Source organism: Molothrus aeneus, chromosome 3 (assembly GCF_037042795.1).
Source record: "Molothrus aeneus isolate 106 chromosome 3, BPBGC_Maene_1.0, whole genome shotgun sequence".
Taxonomy (NCBI): domain Eukaryota; kingdom Metazoa; phylum Chordata; class Aves; order Passeriformes; family Icteridae; genus Molothrus; species Molothrus aeneus.
In genome coordinates this window covers 110,896,616-110,915,365 of record NC_089648.1, presented here as the reverse complement: position 1 = coordinate 110,915,365, position 18,750 = coordinate 110,896,616, and the positions used below count along the sequence as shown (strand labels likewise).

The following is an 18,750-nucleotide window of genomic DNA, read 5'->3' as shown; positions in this document are numbered from 1 at the left end:
CCAAGAATGATTTCTGACTGATGAAAACTCAGCTTGTCGCTGTCTTTTATGATCATGGATCTTCCCTGGGTTATCTTGATTCCAATCTCAGTCTCAGGGTTGTTCCTTTGGCTAATTAAAGGACAACCATTTGTTAATTACTGACCAAAATTTTCAGTGCTCATTGAGATATTTTGCATTTTGCTCAGGTTGACTATTAAAGTAAACTGGAGCCACGGGGATTTGGAGCTCAGAAACTCCCTCTGCTCTGGGGCTGATCCCTCAGGGTGTTTGGGGTGTGATACAAAACACGAGTACAAAACACTCACATTAAATATGGGAACCTCTATTTTAACACTGAAATGTGGCAACAGCAGCACATTTGCCACCTTCCAGCTCAGTTATTTCCCTACATCACAGCCAGGGATTTATAGGAGGCAGATCTGGGCAGTAATTAGGATAATTCAAACTGGGATCTCCACTGGATTTCAACTTTAGGCTGGGATTTCCAAGCAGTGCTACAGGGGAGGAGGAGATCCCTGTCCCAAGGGATGTGTCACTGCTCAGATGGAGCAGAAGATGCCAGTTCAAAGTGACAACCCCAACCCCCTTGTCCCTCTTGAAGGTCACTGGGGACATAATGGGTATAGAGAACAGCTCCTTTTATGCCATGTGAGATATTTATACATCTAAAGCCTGCTGGTCACTGGGAAGCTGCCCAAGACTTTAATGGTTTAATTGCTGTTTCCTCTACATTCCCCTCTCTGTTGTTCATCACAGATGACAATTGTGGTTTCATGTCCATGGGGCTGGGCTGGGTCTCCCTGGGAATCTCATCTCCTTGTGCAATTACTGCTCCTGGATATCTCTGGGTATGTCCTTGAAGTCTCCCCCCAATTTAAATCATTAATAAAAACCTTATTTCCAAGTGGGAACTCCTACAGGATGATGTTGGTCCCTTTTTTCACCCTGAGGTATAAAGGAGGGATGGAGCAGAGATCTGGACATCCTTGAAATAACCCATAAAACTACTGGGGTGAGACCAGGATGGACAGGATGCACAACAAAAAACGGGGGTGAAATAGAAAACAAGCACATTTTGGGTACTCTGGGACTGTCTGGTGGTGCCACAGAGCTGCATTAGTGCAAAACAGGGCACAATTAGATCTTCTCAGCCTTGCAGATAAATACACCATTTGCTCCACCCTGATATTGATCCTGAAATAAAACCATGCTGCCCTCCACTCCCACTGCCATTATCTCCAACCCCAAACTCCCAGAAAACCCAGCAAGAAACCCCCGGATCACAAAATTGCTTCCCATCTCTTGATTGTATTTTTAGTTCTCTTTCTAATGTACTTTGGGTTTGCCTTCTATTTTTTTTTTTTTTTTTAGCTGCTTGAGTAAACTCAGCTCATCCCTCAAAGCTTTTGGACACTGAGGTTTTTAAGAACTGAGTTTTGCCTTTGGGGGCAGGGGCTTTAGGGAATACAACATATATATATGTATGGATATGTATTCCTACAGATATTTATGCCTTCATAAAATGGAAAAATTAAACAAGCTGGTGAGAAGAATCTCTTTGAGAGGGTGACAAATCACCTACACCCAATGCAACAGGGACTGAGGTGAGAGGGCAAAGGCTGGCTGGGCTCATTTGAGCTGATCCCTTGTGGGTTTCACACATGAACCCCCTTTCCATGTCTGGAAACATTGGGATACTCCCTGAATTTGGGCTGGGCTGCAGCCAAGGACTGGATGCTTGCTTTAAATCACAGAGGTTTTCTCTGCCGTGCTTTAAAAGCTGATCCTGGGCTCGAGTCCTGCCAGGATGAGTTTTATCAGTGATAGGAGGAAGAAACTGACAAAAATGGTTATAAATCTTTCAGGACATTAAAAAAATTTAAAAAGGAGGTCTCTTCTCCCCTGGGCATTTTAACAAAGGGGATTGCTCTGAGATTGAGTCTGTGCCCCTCACATGACTGTGGTTATTTCACCTCCTGGCACTTTCTCCTCCAAAGCTGCCACTCAGGAAATCTGCTGGAAAAAGCTGCTGGGAATTGTGTTTGTGTGTGGGGCTGGTGCCACACACACATGCCTCTGCCATGGCCACTGCTGACCCTGCTCCACAGGCTGCTCTCTGGGGAAAGGTCAAGGCATCAGGAGCAGGTAATCCCAGCCCAGGGAGCTGCTCCCCTGCCATGGCATCACAGGAAGGATCTGAGCCTTCATATTTAATGCATGAGGAGCACTGGGATGATCTTTTTATAGTTGGTGCTCTCAGACTTTGTTTTATTTTAATTGTTGGGTAATAAGGGGTTTGAAATTTGGGGTTGGGTCCCCGGGTTGGCAGGAGAGGTCTGTAGGATCAAAATCTGGAGTTGGAGCTTTGCTGGAGCCAATTCCTTATCCTGAGGACTGGAGACCACTGGGGACCCCATGGACCACAGAATCACAGAACGGTTTGGGGTGGAAGGGACCTTTAAAGGTCACCTAGTCGAGCCCCCTGCAAGGAGTTGGGACATCTTCAGCCAGAGAATGGCTCCTGGTCTGGAATGTGCTGGAGCCAGGCAGGGAATGATGATGGAATGATGATGGAATGGTGGATTCAAGCTCCTTTTTCACCTGAGTGCACCTCCAGCTTCTCCTTCCCTGAAACTAAAGAAAGTATTTTGGATTGAACTCAGATTTTGAGCTGTTAGGTTTTGTTGCAGAAGAATGGGAATCTGGGGGTCTGGAGTGTACACTCTGGTTTGCCATTGAGGTGCTGGCTGGGAAGTTTTCCCTCTGTTAAATCCATGCAGAATCCTCCTTTCCTCCTTGTACCTTGCTGGATTTGGCCACCAGCTCAAATGTACCATCCTTCAGTGGGTTAAAAACTGTCAGCTTTCCCTCTCCAGACACTGTATTGCCCTTTCGTCTCTGCTGATTTTGGCCTTGCTAATTTTAAAGGGAAATCCTTGAATCCCATACAATGCTCCTGAATTTTAACCCCTGGCCCACGGATGGTTGCAAGGCAGCTCTTATGATGCAGAGATTTTTCACACCACACAAACGAGGCAAGAAAGAAAGAGATGGGAACTGGGAGTTATTTTTAAGGGCATTTCAGGTGTCACCTCTCTTCTCCATTGGCTGCCAGTGAAGGAAGTGGCACACAAAGAGCCTTTGGGATTTTAATTGTTATTTTCAGGTTAGCTGGACTGATGGACTGATGTTAGGGTGGAACAAGACCTTTGGATCTCACTTGGCCCAGCCCCAGCTGGTCCTTAGCTGTTATTTTAAAGCAATTTAGTGTTTTTTTTTTTTCCAAGAATGATGGAAAATACTGGGCTCTAACCCAGCCCCTTATCCTAAGACAGGATCAAGTATTTTCTCCTGTCATTCCTGTTACGCATTTCTCCGACTTGGATCTCAAGGAGATCTCAAGGAGTCACCCGGGAGCAGGGACTCCATCCTGGTTGCGGGTAATCCATCTCACACTAAACTAATCTCACAAGGAGGATCTCCCCTGATAGCAAGAAAAACTCCCAGTATCAACAGAATCAAACAATATTTATTGTATTGATTTTATCAGTCACTGACCCTGTTTTTTTCTGGGCTGTTGGGATCATTAACTCTGGGCTAATGAGGGCAGCGTTAAGAGGATGCGGCACTGGGGAATGATAAGGAGAGAGGATGGAGAGGTAAATCCAGGTCCCTCCTAGGTCTAGAGTTAATCACTGCTGTAGGGCCCTTTCCCACTGTGAATCACATCCCATCACATCATCCCATGTGAACCAACCCCAGGCATTTCCCTCCCTCCCAGGAAATTCTGACCAGAGAAATTCCTCGTGCAGCAGAGTGGTGAGGGAAAGGAGGAAAAAATGCGATATAATGGGCCACAATATGGTGCTACCTATAAATATTTTACCAGGAAAGGTATGCAACTGGTATTTTGAACAAATCCCCAGCCACAGTTTTAATAAAGTGCCTTTAGCTGCCACTCTGCCGTGTTTAAATCTAATTCCAGTTGTCAGTCAAATCGCTGTGTGTTATTAACCTATGGGCATAATTGCCTATTCCAAGTCTGCAGCTCTAAGAGGCTTTATGTATGATTGTAATAAATGAAATAACTTCTATGATTCCAGCTCCTGGCTGAACACATTGACATTGGAAATTACACATGCACACGCATCACTTTTGTCTCTCCCTGGATGAGAGCTTCTGTGGCTGTGGAGGAAGGCCTGGGTGAGCAGGGAAATGACTGAGCTTTGCATTAGCTCATCCCTACAGCTGGTGCCACATGGAAACACTTGGTCTGAAAAGGCAAAATCTCCATAAAAATAAGTGAATGCTCACAGAATTGCCACCGTGTGCATCAACGGCAGAGAAATCCTTGTGCACTGCTGTGGTTTAAGGGATTTCTAGCAGATTTTAGTCCCTAACCTCTTCCCTCTTCCCCACCACATCGTATTTTGTGCCTGTAGGAGGAATTTATGCTGCAGGAGACATTGGCTTGTTGGTTTATTTTTCAGTGCTCACCACTGGGGCAAGGGGAACATGACATTCAAAAGGCAGAGGCAGCATTTTCCAGCCTTTTTGTGCTGCCAGAAAAACACAGCAGAAGTGAAGGGTTTCTGACCACTAAATGGTGTAGGTGCTGTGAGTAACAGGTCCCTAAAAATTTCATCTCAGCTTCTCTGGTTATGGCCCTCCAAGCAGTAATTGATTGTTCAGTATGGAGAAATGAAGGCACTTGAAAGACTTAGAATCCCTTCCAGTGGCTAAAGGGATCCAAGAGAGGGACTTGGGACAAGAGATGGAGGGACAGGACACAGGGAATGACTTCCACTGCCAGAGGGCAGGGATGGATGGGATATTGGGAAGGAATTCCTCCCTGTGAGGGTGGGGAGGCCCTGGCACAGGGTGCCCAGAGAAGCTGGGGCTGCCTCTGGATCCCTGGAATTGTCCAAGGCCAGGCTGGACGGGGCTTGGAGCAATCTGGGATAGTGGAAGGTGTCCCTGCCCATGGAATGAGAGGTTCTTCCAAGTCTCTTCCAGCCCAAACCATCCTGTGATTGTGTGAGTTTATGAATCTATCCAGTCTTGTTGAGGAGCTCAGGATCTGCCCCTCCAACTGCAGCGCAGCCATCAGAGTGCAGCCAATCTCTGTTCTTCTTCATCCTCTGCAATATGGGACCTTGTGCATCAGATCAGCCCCATTCCCACCCAGCCCTGGCTCCCTTTTCCCCATGTGCAGTGATTTCTTTGGCTCTGCAGAGCAAAGCAAGCAAGAATCACTCCAGGCACTGGGATATCACAGCAGCACCCCTGCCCCATAACCACAGCACCAGCGGGGACCATGAGCACACACGGCTCTGCAAATGCTATGGGAACATTGGCCTGGCATTCCCAGCCATGCAGGGAGTGCTGGACCCACCTTCCAGCTCCAGGGTGAGATGTGGGTCCCCTTTCTCCCAGCCTCTGCCCTGGGCAAAGCTCACTGGCTTTGCTCCTTGGGGTTCTCGTGGTCGCACCGCGCATCTCCGCAGTGCTGATCCATCGGGGCCTTCCAGCACAGCTCCTGATGGGAATTAATCTAATGGCTGCTCCACTCTGGGCATTTGGGAGAAATGTATTTTGAGGGGAAGCTTTGAGATGTCTCAGGACAGGGTGGCCTCGTTGTGTGGAAGGATCAGTGAAGTGCTGTCCCCGCTCCTCAGGGTGCCCTGTTCAGCCTCCCTGTTTGACCCCTTAATTTCCCGTAGTGATGTCACTGAAATCCCTGCTCGTGGTCGCGCTGCCGGGCTAAATTTAGAGTGTTTGAGATGATTTGTGACTCTGTTTCTGGGGGGAGGCGGGGCGGGGGGGGATGTCGGGGAATGACATGTGAGTCCTGTGTCATTGAGGCTCGTTTGGGCTTTAAAGACGGTGGAGTGGAGCGCGGAGATGACAGCGCTGTCCAGGAAGAGCAGGGAGGAAAAAGGAGATGGGACTCTCGGCCCTTTTTATAGTCTAACCAATTTAATTGAGCTCGTTGCTAAGCTGAGACATTAGGAAAGGATTTTCCCCTCGAAACCTGATTAGATTTCCCAATAAAACGCCCACTTTGACTGCTGCTGCTAGGAGATGTGTTGGCTTTTGGTTCATGGAGGTGCATGGCATAAAAATAAACGGAAAAAAGGAGCTGGATGCTGCAGGGATATGAAGCAAAAGATCTTTCTACATGGAGACCATCATCCTGCTTGGGACTAGGTGAACAGTGGGGCTGGCACTCGACAGAGATCTGGGAAATGAGGGAAACAGAGGAATTTCCCACATCTTCCATTCCACCTCCCTGCTGGAGCCCGAGCATCTCCAGCCCAACCAGTGCTGCAGTGGCGAGTGAATCGGTCAGGGGTGGGCGTGGGCAGGGAGAAAAAAAACAGCATAAAATTGCAAATGGAAGGATCTTTGCTCCCCACAAATGCTCTCCATCCACCCCTTCCCTCTGCCCACGGGATGGGTGCCCCTGGGTCCCTGTCCCCAGCCCCTTCTAGCGCATGACCTTGAGGGCCAGACGCCTGAAGGTTATTCGGGGGCATTGCTGTGTTAATCAAAGCTGCTTAATTCCCCCCATAATCCAAGTGGGGATGGAGCCTGGCAGGTCCCTGCCGTTATGTTTACATCGGACTGCGGGTGGAGGGAGGAAGGAGGGGACAGGGAGGGAGGGGGGAGCTGACGTGCTTGGAATAAAACCATGCTACCTCCTCCTCCATCCCTCAGCGAAAAAATCAAACGCATCTGTCCACCCCCCCAACCCCCCCGCCCGTGCCAATTCCCTTCCCAAAGTGTCCACCCCAAAGAGGAGGGGCTGCACTGCAGCTCATCTCAAGGGGGCAAAGGTCTTGGAGGAACCCCCGACCTGATTTATTCAGGGCACAGCAATATTTCTTGGGATTAGTATTAATAAGAGCCTCCTGCCCCCTCCTCTCCACCCCTCTGGGCTGAGCCCAAGGGAGGCAGCCGGGCCCCGCCGGGGGTACTAGGCCTTTGGATGCACGGTGATGGCGTCTCTTCATCCCGGCCATTTCACAAGACAGAAAACAGGTTGTGTATTTATTTGGGGTTATTTAGGTCTTGTTTTCCTCTCCCATGCCGCAGCTTTAAAACAAAATCCATCCTGTTTGTGAGGGCCGGGCACTGTGGGGCTGGCGGTGCCGCAGAGGGATGTTCTGCACGTAGTGCGGCATGGCAGGGATCTGCCTGCCGAGATGGGGGCAATCCCAGAGAGAAGGCACCCCCAAATCTCTTTCTTTTCCCCCCTTTTATTCACTACACAGGAGCCCTCTGGCCGTTCAGACCCTCCTGGAGGTCCAGGATGCAGCAGTGCCCACCCAGGGTTGAGCAGGTGACTGTGGGCTGCCGAATTGCAAGGCTGAGGTTTTTATTTTGGGGCGGATTTTAACATTCATCCCCCACCTGGTGCTGAGTGCGGGTCCTTCAGGGGGGGGTCCTGCCTCCGCCACCGTAAAGAGACGGGTGAGAAACCTCCAGGAACAAAGGAGAGGATGCAGGAACCCGCAAGGAAAGAGCTTTATTGGCATGACCCGACGGGCTCCTTGCGGCATCCGCACCGGCCGGGATGCGAGCCCAGGGGGAGGGATGGCCCCAAATACCTGCAGAACCCCTCGGCGGCTGCAAAGAGGCGTCCCAGGGAGCCCAGGCTGCTGTCAGTGTTCCCAAGGGCACCATTCCAGAGGTGAGGCTCTGTGCACGGAGCTGCAAAGAGAGATGGGACCCCCCACGCTGTCACCGAGGGCCCCCCGAATCTGGGACAGCTCTGCAGATGCCCTGAGGGGTGGGGGACTGTCCCCTGCAGTGAGGCCTGTCCTCCCCCAGTGCCAGGCACCTGCTGGGAGCACTGGGATGGGCCGGGATGAAGGGATGCAGGGCGGCCTCCAGCTGCAAAGAGAAGGGAGGGGAGGAGAGGGATGGGAGAAGGGAAAGGAGGTGAAGGGCCCAGCGGGGAGCAGGGCAGAGCGGTGGGGATGGCTACAAGGGTGGAGGGGGGGAAAAAAAACCCGAAATAAAAATAAAAGCGTGAAAAAGAAGGGGGAAAAGAAAGCAATGGCGTGTCGGGGGAGGAGGGGGGAGCAGCCCCTGTGCTGCAGAAGGCTCTGGGGGGCACCTGCTCCGTGTTAGGCCGCGGGGTCGCAGCATCCCTGCGGGGTCGCAGCATCCCTCCCTCCCGCCGCCTCCAGATTTTTGAATTTTATTTTATTTTCTGAATAATTCAGGTGCTGTTTCTCCCCCCCCTTCATCCTCCCCCCCACCTCCCCTCGGCTCCTCGCACACACACGCCTCTCGCCGGGGCTGTGTAAGGAGTATAATGAGGCAGCCGATGGGTAATTGGGATCTTTTGTAGGGAGGATGTATGGCTGGGGCAGCTGCTGGGGGGTGGGGGGGCAGCTGGGGGGGGACAGCATTACCATACAAAGGGAACAAATGACATGTTTATCCCTCTGAGAGATTTACGCCCGGCCTCGCCCTGCAGACACAGCGCTCCCCCCTTCTTCTACCCGGCACTTTTGATTTAAATTATAAGGATTAAAAGGAGAGGGAGGGCGGAGGGGAAAAACACACAAACAGCCACCGGAAAAAAAAAATCATAATAAAGCTTTTAAAAAATAAAGAAAAAAAGCGGCTTTGCCTCAGCATGGCCCCCCCACCCGCCTCCGCCGGGGGAGCAGCGTGAGCCCCGGTGACCCCAAGACCTGCCCTTGCTTTTAACAGGGAAAAACCCCATCGCTCTGTGGAGAAAAGGCGAGAGAAAAGGCAAAGCACAAAGCGGCGGCAGCGGAGCAGCCCCGGGGACAGCAGCCGCGACCCCCCCCCGGGGACAGCAGCCGCGTCCCCCCGGGGCCCACCCGCGGGGCACCCCCGAGTGACAGCTCCGGATTCCACACCCCGGGCTCCTGTACTCGCCAGGACCCCCTCTCCTTCATCCCGGAGAGCCCCCCTAATGCTGCCGTGCGTCCCCATCCCATCCCAGCGCATCCCATCGCATCCCGTCCCATGCCGTGCATCCCTCTCCGCCCCCTCCCCGCGCTGCGGTGCCACCTGCGCCGGTGCGCAGCGCTGCCTGCGCGCCCCGCGGCCGAGCTCGGGGGATGGAGGGGGCGATGTCAGGGGGTGCGGGGGGTTCCGCGGGTGCGGAGAGCCGCGGAGCCGCCTCCGGCCTCGATGCTGGTCAGCCTCGTTCTTGGCATTCACCGCGTGCCTTAATTGTATGGACATTTAAATCAAGGTCCGCTGTGAACACGGAGAGAGGGGCCTTTCCTCGGGAAGGATGAAAATATAGAGAAGGAGAAGGGGAAACGGGAAAAGAAAAGAAGAAAAAGGGAGGGGGGGAGGAAGGGAGGGGGGAGAGGGACCCCGCGGAGCCCAGCCTTTGTTCTCCGCGCCCCGCGGAGGCTCGGCGCGCCCTTCCCCATGGGCGGGGGGGAGGGGGGGGACAAAACCCAACCTAACACCCCCCCAACCCCCCCGTCGGAAAAAAACCCACCCTTCTATCAAATCAAAGAAGCCCCGGGCTGTGGGGTGGGGGGCGGCGGGGGGGCCCCGTTACCTGCCCTCCGTCTCTGCCCAGCGCTGCCCGCTCTCTGCCGCCTGCCCCGAGCCCCGCCGCGCTGCTATAAGCGGGGGGGGTCTGGAGGAGCGCAATAAACCTTCCCCCGTTCGCCTGCTGCAGTCAATCCTTTCGCTCAGATCCCAAGTGGTGCAAAAAAAAGAGGAGAGGGGCCCATCTGGCTTCTCATCAGCTTTGTCAAGTCTTGCATACGCTAAAATGCTAATGACCTAGATAGCTCATGCAAAATGCAGCAGAGAGAGGAGAGGGAGGGAGCAGCGAGGGAGGGAGGAGGGAGGAGGGAGGGGGAAAGGCAGAGGGAGGGGGAGAGCCCGGGTGCATCACCCCCCCGTCCCCAGCACCCCCCAGCCCTGGCTGCCCAATGCACCTTGGTAGGTACGAGCCGGGCTTTGATTTGAAAGGTCAACCGGGTACGATGAGGGGGGGGGGCGGGCAGAGCCCACGGATAAACCGCCCTGGCTTCATCCTTCATCCCCCCCCCCGCCCCAGCCCTCCAGGGGGGAAGAAAGGGCGCGGGGGGGGCGCTGGGAGCGCAGCCCCCACTGCATCCCCCCTCCCCCGTGGGGTGCTGAGGGGTGTCCTGTCTATCCAACCCCCCCTCTCCCGGCCCGACCCCAACCCAAATCCGACCCCCCCCCCGCAAGAAGAGGAGCGAAGGAAATACCCCCTGCGGCAGCCCCGCCGTGGTCCCTCCGTCCTGCAGTCGGTGCGGAGCGCGGCCAGGCGCGTAATCCCGCGGAGGATGCTCGGGGAGGCAGGGGGTGGGATGTGCCCCCCCCCGCGCTATGCGGAGGGGGGTGAAAATTATATATATAAATAAAAAAAAATATATATAGAAAAGAAAAGGGAAGGGGGGGGCTGGAGCCAGGCCGGCGGCGGGAGCGGAGCGGGCGGCCGGAGGGTGCGGAGGGAGCGCGGAGCAGCCGGGCGGGCGCTGCGCGGAGCGCGGAGCTGTCAGCGGCGCCTTCTCATTTATCATTAGCCAGCCCTAATCTTGCTCGCTGTCCTCCTTCGGTGATGTTGATTCACTTTCCCTCCCTCCTCCCCCAGCTCCCCCCCACACCCCCCCCCTCCCCGTTTTTTCCCGCACACCCCCTCCCCGTAAAGGATTATTCAGCCAAAAAAAAAAAAAAAAAATCCCAGCTGCTGACTCCGTGCGCCGCAAACAAGGCGGCTGCAGCCCTCGCCCCCAGCCCCGCTCCCGCAGAGATGCTCCGGGTGTTGTCCGCAGAAATGCTGCCTTTTAAAACAAGGAGCGACCCGCGGGGAAAGAGCCTCCAGCCCTGCCCAGCTCCCCCCGCAGCCCCCCGCACCCTCCACCCGCTCTGGGGGGGCTGCGGGGGGGAACCCCCTGCCCTGGCCCCCCCAAACCCCGCTGCGGAGAAAGGATGCTGCAGAGCTGGGTGCAGCCTTGCAGGGGGAGAGAGGAAAAAAAAAAAAGGTATTAAAAAAAAAAAAAAAAAAAAAAAGAAAGTACCAATTTTGGCCGAGGCTTCGCTTTCTCTCCCCCTCCCTCCCTCACCCACAGCACTGCTGGTTTCATGGCTACGCTACTGTAATTATGAATTCTTCTTCTTGCGACTCGCGTGTGTGCAGGGGCTGGGGGTGGCAGTGGCTGTGGCTGCGGCTGACATCACTGCAGTGGCGTGGGGCTGACAGCTCCCAGCGCTGCGCAGCCTGCAGTGGCTCCTCAGCTTTTTTTGCAGCCTCTCTGCTGACAGTTGTCAGGGAAAAGGAAAGGGGGGGAATAATAATAATAATAATAATAATAATAATAATAATAATAATAATAATAATAATAATAATAATAATAATAATAATAAAACCCAAACCAAGCAATGAACCCACCCCATCTCACTGCGTTCAAGGTGAATTTCAAGGAGAAGAGCGCGGTTTTTGTTTGTGGTGAGGAGCGCACGCCGTGGTTATCCACACGTTTATATCCAGGGATATCTACACATTCCCAGCATCACCAGTCCCGGCCGAGCACCCTGTTAGACCCTGTAACCTTGTCAGGGAGCTGCACAGCCTGACCTGGGCTAAAACCTCAGCTCAAGCAGGGTCTGAAGGCAGGAAATCCTTTATTACTGGCTGGGTGATTTGGTGTCAAGGGCATGTGCCCGCTCCTGGGATCTCTCTGCACAAGCCGCAGCTCCTGAGATCATTCCAGCGCCGCACCGAGTCGCAGCGCACGTCTCTTCCTTCCATCCCTTCCCATTGCACGAACACAAACACATCCCCTCGCTCCTCTTTTCCTTTTTCCCTCCCCAGTCGAGGCCTAGAAGTTGCTGAGAAAAACCCGCATGGAAGCGCGAGGAGGTGGTCGGTACCCTGAGTGTGGGTCTGTGTGCTCAGAGAGGGGCAGGACCGTCCAGCTCTGAGTAAGCACAAGAACCTTGGGCACATTGGGGGTCCAAAAAGATGTGGCTGGAAGCCTCTGGGAGCCTTTGCCCTTTCCCCTTAGTGCTGTCTCACAGTCCTACCGTTTGTGTTCCCATTGCCTTAATGACATTTCACTTAACGCATCAGATCTGAGGAGTTTTCAAGGAAAAGCTAGAAATTAGCTGTCAAAAATGGTTGGGGAGAGCCACCAGCTCAGCCACAGAAATCTTTCCTCCTGCCCTTTATACCATCACCCCCCTCAAAGCATGACACAATATTATTAGCTTAAAGAAAAAAACAACCCCAAACCCTATTTACCCTGAGAGAGCAACTCCACAGTACACCTCCCTTGAGCCGTTTGCAATTCAAATAAGGCCTCGAAAGGCGCAGATTTTAAGGTCTGGCTGACAGAAGCCAACAGCCAGAGCATCCCTCTGAGACTGCCACGCTTCCAGCCGCAGCTGGAGCCACGGGGCCACACGAGCATCCATCCCTGCCCCGCAGGCAGCTGCCCAGCGGGGACCGGGATGGGGTCACGGTGCTGCCTAATTCATCCCCTCCTTGGTTCCCTGCCCTGGAGATTTATGGAGAGCTGAGGTGGTTTATTTAAAAATAAATAGATGAGTTTCGTGGCAGGTTAGAGGTGAACGGTTGCAATTTCAATATTCCCCTGAAATTACTTCTGCTTGTTTTTTTATGAACATTTATTTTTTATCTCTCTGTAAGACCTTTCCTTTTGAGGAGCCGAAGGCACCTTGGGAGTCTGCAAAAGCCCTGATCCCAATGGCAATTTGAAGGAAGGAAATGCAATTCTCTCTCTAAGAGGGGAAACTGAGGATCGGGGCTTTGGGGAGGTTTTGTCACCCATCCTTCATGGCTTCAAATGGAACGGAACCATGGATGGAAATTATGGGAGCAGCAGGGGGACACAGACCCAGAACAGGGCTTGCAGCCCTCAGGGCTGGGCAAAATGGCTTTGTCAAATGGACACGGGGATTTTCTGCCTGAATTTCAGCTGACACAGGGCTGGATGTCACGTTATAAACCTGTGCTGGATTAAAGCTCAAAGGGCTCTTCCAGGGCCTTTTCCAGCTCACCCTCCTGCCCGTCGCCCGTCACGTTGGCCGAGGATATTTAAAGCCCGCTCGGAAATACATTACCCTCCCTTAAAAACATAAATCCTCGGACTTAAGCGGTGATCCATCCCCTCCCTGTGCACTATTAGCACATTAAGAAATTAAACGATAAAACTCCCAAAGATCCGATTGACTGGGATCGCGCCGCTCCATATGGCACAGCATATGTGTCCGGCCCTCGGCCGGGATGTGCTCGGCCAGGCTGGGCTGGGAAAGGGGTTTCAAGGCAAATTCAGATGGATTCAGAGCTACTTCTTTTTTTTTTTTAATTTTTTTTTTTCCTCCTCTCACGACATTTCACTTCTCTGCTCCACCCCCAGCGCCAGAGGGAAAGCTGTGGAGGTGATGTATGTCCCTAAATAAGGATGCAGAGCCTGGCTTTGCTGGAGGAGGTCAGGTGAGGCTATTTAACGCTTTGCAGCCTCCTTGAAGGCTTTAGAAAATGATGCCAAACCCCCAAAGCCACCTCCCCACAAGCAGCTTCACGTCTGCTGGGGATGATGGCAGAGGTGATGCCAGGGGAATGGGTCCCTGCAGGTGGAGGGAAAAAGTCCCTTTCCTTCCCTACCCACTCCAGGATAAATCCCCTTGCAGCAAACAAAGGGCTCTGGGCCTCGCTGGGAGCTTTCCCTGAGTGACAACGCAGGGTTTCTAAAAGCCTTTAGAGGCTTTTTCACCACTTTGGTGGAATTTAAACCTTTCCTTTAATTTCTTTCTGGGGCTCACTTGAATTGTTAAACGCTGGGAGGTGTGAGGGGAGCAAAGATGGCAGCTGGATTCATCCCTGTGCCTGGCACTGCGGGATGGACGGGTGGACAGAGCCTGCACCACAAAACTTAGCTCTAAACATGACCTAAACCAGCTTAGCAGGGATATACATGGAGAAAGGGATTAACCCCCCTCGCTCCCCAGCCAGGAGCAACAAATCCCATTAACACCCCATCCCTGGGAGGGGAAACTCTGCATCCACTGGTCCCCGAAATAGGGACCTGCCGCATCGAGTGAGTTATTTATTTCAAATAAAGATCCCAGCCCATGGCAATGTCTCCTGCAGAAGCTCCGTGGTGAGAATTAGGGATTTTTGTGGGAAGCTTCGGCATCGCTGCGAACCAGCCTGGTCGTGTTATCCTGGAGCAACGCCTGCGCTGGCTGCTCACCTCCTAAATAGTTAATTCCTGGAGACTTTGAGAAGGTTAAATATGTATCAGGATTAGAAGCAGTTACCTATAGCTCCCCTTTCTGCAGGATTTCTCAGGGTTACTCAGAGAACTGGGAGCAAAATTCGGCGAGAGGGGGATGAAAAATCTCCCTCTGCCTGAAAAACCCGTCTCTCCCCCAAGTAATTTGATTTAAAGCAGGGGAATTACTCACTGAGGTGATAGGTAGGAACCGTGCAAAATATAGTGGGGGGAAAAAGAAGCTGTTAGAGACAACAGCAGGAGAAAAACTCTGTTATCTATGGTAACAGTCTGGAGACTGATTTATCCAGTGTATAAATAGAGCGGGAGAGGCTTTCGTGCTGTAGACGCTCTGATGGGGAAGTGAGAGTTGATTTTACCCTCCCTTTCAGGTTCAGCTTGATAGGAAAACTTCCCATTGATGCAGCAGCTCCACGGAGTGAGACATGGCACCAAATTCCAGAGGAAAAGGGCCCAAACTTTCTCCCCTTGCCGCCGTGCCGGGCGCAGCCGTGGGATGCGATTCCAGCATCCCCCCCTTTCCCCACGTAGCCATTCCATCTTAATCAACATCCCAGCTCTCCCCAGAGCTGCCCTCTCCAAGCCCCCAAATATTATTGCTTTGTTTACTACTGGGTTTTATGGAGGATGAAAGCTGATGGACCAGATCCCTCTTCCAAGTACTTATTCCCTTCCATACTTTAAATAATGTTGTTTCACCTGCTGGCTGTAGAGAGAAAAAAACTCAGCAAACAAAACACCCCAAATCTCTCATACTCCGTTATTTATTTCTGAATTTTCCTTGAGGAGGGAAAAAAAAAAATCATCAAAAGTCTTCAAGCTTCAGGTTTAAAATGTGCATCATATTTGGGCAAATCTACTGGAGCAAGCACAGGGAAAAGAGGAAAGATGCAGGGTCGGGCTGGAGCCTTGTTCAGCATTTTGAGTAGTGTAACACATTTTAGAGGGAAAAACGTGGGGCTGGGAGGGAGATTTTAAGACTTGTCTCAGTTATACCTGGAATGTTCATCTTTAGGAGCCCCAAAACCCATCGTGCCATTTGTCCCTCTTGTGTTTGGTGCCTCCATCATTTAAGGACAATTTGAAAAACCGATTAACCCCCCAAAACTCCCTTTGCCTTGCTGGGATTTGCTCTTTATTTTCCAGCCTGCTCTGCCGCAGCAGCAGCAGCGGCCTTGGAATCCCATTGCTCCCGTTTTTCCAGCGACATCTCCCAGGGTGTGCATTCCCCTATTGTTCCACAGGTCAGCAGAGAGCCCCGAATCAGGTAAAAGTCCCTTTTGTGCCGTATCCCACAATATCCACGTCTGCCTAGTGTGTGTTTCCCCAACGCAGATTCCACTGGCACGGAGGAGCAGATGGCTCAGGTAGCGGATTTAAAGCTGTCCCAGCCCACCCCCGGGCCTGACCTATATCCAGGATGAACGGATGGATGCCAGGAATACCTTTGCTTTTCCCCATGTCCATCATACATCACTGGATTTTTTTCCCCCCCTCCCCATCAGCTGTCAATAATATAAAAAAGAAGGGGAAAGGTAAAAAAAAAAAGCAAAAAAAAAAGCAATACCTTCCTGACTGATATTTACACAAGTAAATATTTTTTATGTATATACAACCAGTATGAAATGATTTTTAATGAATTATCTGTGAGTGAAAACAGTTCTGTAAATCAGCAGGGCTGCAGGCAATTTTTACCATATGTCGGCTCACATTTGTATCACGGAATTTGTTGTGGCGAGGACGAAATATCTGCTTTTCTTTCCTTGCTGATGTGCTAGAATTAGGATCTACATAACTCAGTGCGTTTAAGCAGGAATATTGTCTGGTTTTATTGGACTATTATTAATGCAAAGGAGGCCGTTCCCTATTCGGCTCTGCACACCCAGACAGCGAGAGCTGCACGGGAGCAGGGAGAAGCCTGAATTACATCAAAAATCCCTATTTTTTCCCCCATAAAGCGTCCTTCAAACCTTTCTCCAGCAGGTTTCCAAGAATAAATCAGCAACTTGCACAGCAGAAAGGACTATCTGTAAAATATAAGCTATGCTCTGCTCTGCACATCCATCCTCCCTTCCCCCTCTGTAAAATAACATCTGAATTCCTAATGGCAATAAGGATGAATTACTTAATGTATGGAGGGGGGGCTCAGGCTAAAAACACATCCCAGGATAATGCTGTGCTTTAACAGCTCTGTATTTACCCCTAAAGCAAGGGGGTGAAACAGAAACCAGAGCCTCAAAATGAGGAATTGACACCTAACACCCCACAAAATGCAGGTGAAAACTTCTGCCTGATCCAGGGTAGGAATAAATGGAATAAATTACTCCTTAATTTAGGTACTAAACCAAGATAAAAAGTAAGGGATGGCAGTGGGGGGGGGAAGTTTAACACAAAATCAAACCAAAATTGCAATGGATATCACATATTCCTGCGTTCTGGGGATTTTATTTGAGAGCTGTTAACACTGAGGAAATGGTTGAATTATATTTTATAAAACAGTGTCGCAGGGACGATCTCCAGCCTGATTCTCCATCGTTTATCCAGGGCTGAATGGGAAGGTGGGGGGGATGTCAGCCAGGATGCTGGGAGGGAGGGAAGGCCTCTGGGAAGAGTGGTCCTGGATCTGCACCCCGAACAAAGAGAGGTCACCCCTGTTTGTATCCAGGTCCTGCACATCCAGAGATTTGCCGCTGGCTTCAACGGCAACAGGATGCTTTTCCTTTTGCCCATGGGAATATTCCTGGATGCTACCTACAGCAGGGGGGGAGGGAAGGGAGAGAGGTTGAAATTTTTTAAAATTTTTTTTTTCAGAGAGACTGAAAATCCTAAATAATAAAATACTTTAAAAACCCCAAAGACAATTCTTGCCTCTCTGCCCCCATTTTCACCCCCTCCCCTCTCCCTCTCTGCCAGGCCAGGACGCAGCCTCGAGCCAGAGGACGGCAGCGATTCTGTAATGACGTAATGCTGAGATGGAAAATGTCATAACCATTTGTCACCAAACGCCCCGTGCACCCAGATGAAGCAAACAGTGTGAGACTGACAGGGCTGATGAAAAACAGCACTTAAGCTAATTTTTTTCTCCTGCTAAACTCCGTTGTGCACTATGCAAATCTGATTGCGAAAGTGGGACATTATCAACACTTTAACGCTAGTTAACTTTGGGAGATGATACTCAGAGCAATCAACATAAACTTAGCATACAGTAACTTAAATAACAAAAATGTGTTCTCTGCTGCTGCTCCGGCGCTGGCATTTGGATCCAGGCATGTGATGGATTGTGCCGTGCCTGGGAACAAATTAAAAATACAGCGCCTCAGATCACTGGTGGCAGCAGCGGAGAGGAACGGGGTTTAAACCAGAATAACAATAATGGCAATTAGACACCAACCTGGCCTGAATCATCTCTGCCCTGCGCGCAGTTATTGATTATTAATAGGCTCATATTTGCTTAGACCCCATCCCTCATCCCTCTGGTTCCCACGCCAGCCAGAACCGACCTGCTCCTGACAAATCCACATTCCAGAGCTCTTAAATTTATCAAGCTCCTCAAAATACTCTTTCCCCCCCCCCCTCTTTAAGGTCCAGTTCCTGACGCCTGTGAGAATCGCAGCTTTCCTCTCCTTTTCCTCCTGGAAAATAAATTTCTCTTTATCCCTCGGCGAAGTGCATTGCGAACCCTAAAGGTCACCCTCCCAAATAAAGGAAGGATAACCTGCAATTTGTTATTTTTAAAAGCTCACAGCGGCGGGAGAGGTGAACTGATGGAGAGGACAGGACGCGTCTCCCTCGTTAGCATTCCCCCCGTTCCCCCGCAGCAACGGGGAACGATAATAACACCTTAATATCTCCCAGCGGGGCTCAAAGGAGCTGGAAAAATAGGATTTAGGGTGTGAGCTGGGAAGGAAAACAACAACAACAAAAAAAACCCCCAAACCCACAGCCCGTGCTGCAGCTGGAAAGTTGAAGGTGGATTTTGTGTCGTGGTGGTATTGATTGGGATGTTAACAAACCCGGAGCGCGCGGAGCAGAGGGAGGTTGGATCCCAGCCAGCTCCTGCTGCTGGCCCAGGCCTGGAATGATGCCTGCTCTGATACGGCAACAACCACTTCCCCAGCCCAGGTCTGCCCGGGGTTTCTCCTAAAAATGTTAATTAAGGCTCACACGCTGAGTAAATTACAGGGAATTAGCTCTATTTTGCATATGCAGAATTAAGGTGTGAGGAGAAGCACCTGGATGAGGGTGGCCCAGGGAGTCCACCAAGAACTGAGCTCCATCTTCACAGTCTGAGCCCTCTGCTACGGTCTGAGCCTCATCTGGTCCTTTCCTGAGCTCATCATAGCCAGGTCATTAACAGAACACAGGAATTCATAATAATTATTAGAGAATCTTAGAATCATAGAATATCCTGAGTGGGAAGGGACCCATGAGAATCATCGATTCT

General features: G+C 51.4%; 1 long non-coding RNA gene across 2 annotated transcripts; it reads right to left on the bottom strand.

Annotated features, from left to right (window-relative positions):
• Window positions 1–7,517: 7,517 nt before the first annotated feature.
• LOC136555082 (uncharacterized) lies at window positions 7,518–11,222 on the bottom strand. Of its 2 annotated transcripts, XR_010783427.1 has the most exons (3): window positions 11,067–11,222; window positions 10,254–10,372; window positions 7,518–7,719 (listed from the first exon to the last, which is right to left on the bottom strand). It is a non-coding gene; the product is annotated as an uncharacterized lncRNA (long non-coding RNA). The 2 variants fall into 2 exon arrangements; XR_010783426.1 differs by lacking the exon at window positions 11,067–11,222 and having other exon boundaries at window positions 10,254–10,640.
• Window positions 11,223–18,750: the final 7,528 nt, after the last annotated feature.